General features: G+C 44.6%; 1 long non-coding RNA gene across 1 annotated transcript; it reads right to left on the reverse strand.

Annotated features, from left to right (window-relative positions):
• Positions 1 to 216: 216 nt before the first annotated feature.
• Positions 217 to 6,246, reverse strand: LOC106726146. Its single transcript, XR_001362175.1, has 2 exons — positions 6,117 to 6,246; positions 217 to 442 (listed from the first exon to the last, which is right to left on the reverse strand). It is a non-coding gene; the product is annotated as an uncharacterized LOC106726146 (long non-coding RNA).
• Between the last annotated feature and the right edge of the window lie 19 nt (positions 6,247 to 6,265).

Raw genomic sequence — 6,265 nt, forward strand, 5'->3', positions numbered from 1 at the left:
GATATTTGTAAAGCACTTAAACAGGGATCCACAAGTGTCTATTTAATTAAGTGCTGCACAGGTGTTCAGGAGTCATGCAAAGAGCTATGTGCTGTTACACTCTGTATTAAAATGGGCTGGTGAGGACACACAGAAGAGAAAGTGACACATCACTGAAGTGGGCATGAGACAGTAAAAGCATGAGCAATCATTAGATTATACATACACACCAAAACACTGGACTCTACACATATTTAATCTGTCAGCCTTGGCACTAAAATGACCTCAATGAGCTTTCACATTCCTGTGTAGTCACTGATGGTTCCAGACCAAACTGGCCTCTGAGACCTTGGGAAACATACGCTACCTCTGTCCTGGATCATATGGAAACTGAAGGAGTCAAACTACATGTTTGATCTCTAAGGCCCAACTCTGATAGACCCAGGAAGGTGGCAGCCTGATCCTTAAGAAAAATATAAAATGAAAAGAAGAAAATTAATGGACTTTTATTAGAATTTTAAAAAGGTTGTTGAGTTGAGACAAAAAGAGCACTGCCCTCCTTTCCCTTCTCTGCAGAGCAAAAATAAAAATCATATCCTATATAATAAAACCCTAATATGCAAATTGACCAAACGGCAGAATGAACAGCGGAACAACCAGTCGCTCTGATGCGCACTGACCACCAGGGGGGCAGATGCTCAACACAGCTCCTGCATTGAGCGTCTGCCTCCAAGAGGAAGGTCACCAGCAGTGGAGATTGGTGAGTGCCCGCCCGCCCCCCACCTCACATCCCGCAAACCGGCAGTCAGACATCCCCGGAGGGTGCAGGTCGGGCTAAGGGACCCCCTCCCCCGCACGCATTTTGTGCACCAGGCCTCTAGTAGAAAATAAAGTCATTAGACTTTCCCTCATCATTCCATTTGAACAGAAAAAGCAGGGAGAAGACCAGCACCCACATTCGAGAGCCCCTGAGGAGTTACCTCAGGTCTCAGGTAACAGACTTTGCGTATGAAGGGGGAGCCCAGCACACACTCCTGAGAGGCCCCTCAGGAAGATTCTTGTTTGTGCAATGCCATTAAAAGCAGGGCTGCACCAGAAACAAAAATCCACATGTTATGATTCCCTTTATATGAAACTAGAGGCCCGGTGCATGAAATTCGTGCCCTCTCGCAGTCTGGAAGCCCTTGGGGGATGTCTGACTGACACGGGCCTAAGCCACAGTAGGACATCCTTAGTGCTGCCGCGGAGGCGGGAGAGGCTCCTGTCACTGCCGCTGCGCTCGCCAACTATGAGCCCGGCTCAGGGCTTGTGGCTGAGCAGCGCTCCCCCTGTGGGAGTGCACTGACCACCAAGGGGCAGCTTCTGCATTGAGCATCTGCCCCCTGGTGGTCAGTGTGCAACATAGCGACCAGTCGTTCCACCGTTTGGTCGATTTGCATATTAGCCTTTTATTATATAGGATGTCCAGAATTAGGCAAATCCATAGAGACAGTTAGTAAAATGGTGGTTTCTGGGGACTGGGATGTAGGAGAAAAGGGGAGTGACTGCTAATGGGTGTGGGGTTTCCTTTTGGGGAGATGAAAATGTTTGGAATCAGATAGTGGTGATGCTTTCAAAATTCTATGAATATACTAACCACTGAATTGTTCACTTTAAAAACTTTTCATGTGAATTATAGCTTAGCAAAAGGAGGGGGTAAATCTACCTTAATAATGGAGGTTCCTATTATTATCTAGTAGTCTACCTTCTCTTATCAGGAATAGAGGAAAGTAAGGAGATTAAGGTAATTCTGTCAACAGCTCTTGATAACGAGGCGGCTGGAATTAGATTTCATGTTGCCTATTCATGAAACATCTGGTGGCCAAAGAGTCTGGGAAAATAAAAGATTACAGACTGAAATTATGTCCACAGAAAGCGAAGGTCACCTGGAGGAAGGGAGCACCTGATAAGGCACTGGTTGTCCTCCAGGAGCACTGGCCAGCCTTCAGCTGTGTGCCTGCCCCAACATGCCACGCCCTGACCTGGAGCCAGGTGCACCTGAGCCCACCCACTGATTTCCCAAGGCAGTGAGTCATAAGAAAAGCTAGGAAGCCAAATGAGCTTTTCCAAATGTCATTTCCGCACCCTACAGCCACTAGGCCCGGTGCTGACCATTATGCACAACCTGTGGACACCTCTATGACGGTCCAATGAGAGGAAACAGCAGGAGCAAATGCTGAAAGGTGACAAAAGAAGGGCTAGACATAGTTTGGCAGGATCATCAACTCCTTCTAGAGGTCACAGCAGTCATCTCACGCCCTATTTAAAACCCACCCAAGGCTGCCAAAAAACATGCAAACTCCCTACAACAACTTGGAATAAAACCCACAGTTCCTGTACCAGCCGCGGGCCGGGCCGGTAGCACCTGCACCTCTCCAGTCCTCCCTCACTGCTCTTTCCTCTCACAGAGCTTACTGAGCGCCCGCTGCCCAGGGGCCTGGCACAGGCTGCTGCCTCTGCCTGCCTCTGCGCTTGGCTGGCCCCTTCTCATTCCTCAGGTCCTAACTCAAATAGGATCTCAGACAAATACTGGAGTCCTTCCTGTTATTCTCTGCCACGGCTCCCTGTTGATTTTCTTTGGGGAAAGAAAATCACTCTCTCACTACATTACTTTTTATCGTGGTTTATCCTGGTAGTCTGTTCGTTCACAGAGGGTGGAGAGCATATCCACCTTAGTGCCTGGCCTATCTAACGTGCTGCCAGTGTCTGGCTCGTGGCTGGCATTTAATTTTTGCTAAATAGATGAACTTGTATTTTTAACTATAAATCTGGCTAGGGAGCACAGGGGAAGTGACAAGAGGCAAGGAGAACAGTTAAAGTGAAAGTGATCACAGACCACACATAAAGTTAACACTGATTTAGATGCTATTAATACCACCATGTTCAAGGGCTTTCTTTCTGGCAATGATACAATCACATGGGCTAAGTAATGAACAGACTTGAGTAGACGAACGGAACACGGGTTGCCTGAATGCTTACTGACTGGAGGGGTGGGGGGCTGTATGTTTTATTTTGTGCACATAGTCCCAGGTCTCCTTGAACCTCCCTCACAAAGCAGAGGCCAGGTGGACTTCTGGGCTATTCCCAGGGTCAGCAGGCCATTCCCTCCACCCCCGCCCTATTCGCCCCATCTTCAAGAGTAACAAGCACAAGTTACCGCTGTCACTTTTAAACAGGGATTCTCAACACTGACTGCACATTAGAATCCTAAAAATTATAAAGGATTGAGGATTTTTAAAAATCCCCAAGCTGAGGCCACATCGCAGACCAAATTACATCAGAATCTCTGCGGGTGGAAACCAGGCATCAGTATTTTTTAAGGCTCCTCAGGTAATTCCAATGGGCAGTCGGGGCTGAGAACCACTGTTTTAGGGAAAAGCCCAAGTACCCAGAGGCCAGCCTTTACTCAATTCCTGCAGAGTCACAGAATCTTGTATTTATTTTGATGGTAAAGAGTTGGGTCTTCCAAAAGGAAGCATCCTACGAATAAACACTAATCCAGAAATATTCATTATTTCCTGAATTTTTGCTTACACCATTAAATTTCCTTTATTCGATTTTTAATACCTTTCCAACTCTTATTAAGATATACGGCAGCCCTGACCGGTTTGGCTCAGTGGATAGAGCATCGGCCTGAGGACTGAAAGGTCCCGGGTTCGATTCTGGCCAAGGGCATGTACCTTGGTTGCGGGCACATCCCCAGTAGGGGGTGTGCAGGAGGCAGCTGATCGATGTTTCTCTCTCATCGATGTTTCTGGCTCTCTATCCCTCTCTCTTCCTCTCTGTGAAAAATCAATAAAATATTTTTAAAAAAAAAGATATACGGCAAATGTCATTTTGCCTCAGAATATTGAAGTAGAAAAGAAAACAAAATGTATATACTTGGTGAATGATTCTAAAATATATAAAACCCACTTACCTGATCTACTCAGAAATATGACTGTCTCTACCATTTCACAGAATTCTTAGCAAAACACAAAAACTACTTTAAAAAATGGCCCTGGTTAGAATTAATCCCGTCCAGGTCAAAGAGAAGCAGCATATTCACATTCTGTCCGTGCCCTTCAGTCACACCCCCGTCCACACACCCACAGATCTACTTATCTGTCCCACCTACAGGAGACTTTTATCTTTCTAAAGCCCCAGCAATGATCTCATCAGACCAACAGAGAGGTTATGTTTCGCACAACATTATGTACCAAATGGCACTGATGTGGGGGGAAGGGTTGGATTTTTTTTCCATGCTATTCAGTATTTATGAAAATCCAGATGCTTTGCTAACTCAATATAATTCAAACAGTGAGGCAGTACTAAGCGGCCACACCCGATTTGTTCTAAATGTGGTAAAATCTAGAGCACAAACCTGAAAAATGCTTTAAAAGCTTTCTTTTTAAAAGAGCTCCTGCAAGTAGACTACACAAACGGAAGAAAAGTAAAGCGTGCACAACTGGATGATTTTGACTGTTATCGTAGACACAGTGATATGCAAGCCATTCTGAATCAGGGTTGTCTACAAACTTGCTATATACACCATATGCCAGCAGATACTGTTAATGGAAAATTGCTATTCTTGTACCTCTTTCATTGATCTGAAAGCCAAACTAGTTTTTCTGCTTTGCCTTCAGAATATTTTGGTATTCCCATAAAACCCGGGTGGTGCTCTAGCGGGTAACGCTGGAGAGGGTAAAGCTCTTCTCAAGCCGAAGACTGACGATCTCCAAATGCATAAGCAAGCAGTGTCCTATATGTAGCTAGACTTTCTGGAGTGCCACTACATCTGCCAGATTAACATAGTAACTATTACTTACGTAATTTCAATTTAATTGTTCAAATCAAAACTTCTAAGACATGTTTCCTCCCTTCCAATGATAAGACACAAAAGGTGTAATAATGTGTTATCTGTGCCTTAGCCTCCTAGCTTCCTTTATTTTTGTCCCTGTGGTTGAGGAAAGTTGTAAAAACCCATTCAATGAAAGTAAAACCCACCAGCTTTCTTGGGAAGAGCTGCAGAGTAAAACAAAATTCATTTTTGTGATGAATAGTTACTAGTGGAATGCATGGAAGAATGAAACTGTACAATATTTCAAAATAAACACTGTAAAGTAAAAACAACCTCAACAAATAATAAATTCAGCTCCTCATCTGGTAAGATTCATTTGTAATTTAGTTTAATTGCATAAATTATTTATATAACCAAGGAGCTATATTCAGGATACATTTCATAAGGTTTGTTTTTATACCAGTATTAGGGTGTTTCCCAGTTGCCCAAAATAAGTGGCAAGCCTTTTTATTTATTTTTTATTTTTTTTAAGTTAAATATATTGGGGTAACACTGTTTCATAACATTATGTAAGTTTCAGGTGTACAATTCTAGGGTACATTATCTGTATACTACATTGTGTGCTCACCACCAAAGTCTAGTCTCCTTCCCTCACCATATATCTGACCCCCCTTTATCTTCATCTTCCTCCTCGCCCCTTCCCCTGTGGTAACCACCATACTGTTGTCCATGTCTGTGAGTGTGTTTGTGCTTTCTATTTCATATCCCACATATGAGTAAAACCATGTGGTTCTTCTGGCAAGCCTTTCTATTTCATATCCCACATATGAGTAAAACCATGTGGTTCTTCTGGCAAGCCCTTTTAAAATCAGGAGAAAACTCTCCCAGTATCTGAATTAACATTAATTCAGACTTAAGGAAGTCCTAACTGATGGGGCTTTATTGTCTATGCACATGAATATAAGGTGAAACACACATTAAAATGATTATCAGGGAGGAGGAACCAGCTCTCTGCACAGGTTGAGAGCTCCCACCAGCAAAGGCAAGAGGACTCTGTTGTAACACTTTGCGTGTGTGCACCCATCACAAGGCACACATCCCGCCAGTATAATCTGATGAAGTAAACATTGCGGCTCGTCATCAAGAGATCAAGCATCAAGTTAAGGCTCTGAAATGTGTAACCCTGAGCAGTCAGTGACTACCCTGTGGTGCTATGGCTGCTCTCAGGGAAACTGGGGATCCAGTAACTAGGGCAGCCCTGGAGGGGGTAAGGGGACCGAAGGGGAGGAAGGATGGGTGGGGGGGAGGGGTCACTTACGAGACGTAGGCTGGGTAGCCGAATCCTATCAGGTTGCAGAGGAGAGAGGCTCCATAGCCGAACATCAGGTACAAGGCCAACAGCCCGATGACACCTGGATTCGCAAGGAGAGAAGTGGGTTGAGTGGCAGAGAGGTACTCAAGCCCCAC

This window comes from Myotis brandtii, unplaced genomic scaffold (genome assembly GCF_000412655.1).
Source record: "Myotis brandtii unplaced genomic scaffold, ASM41265v1 scaffold230, whole genome shotgun sequence".
Taxonomy (NCBI): domain Eukaryota; kingdom Metazoa; phylum Chordata; class Mammalia; order Chiroptera; family Vespertilionidae; genus Myotis; species Myotis brandtii.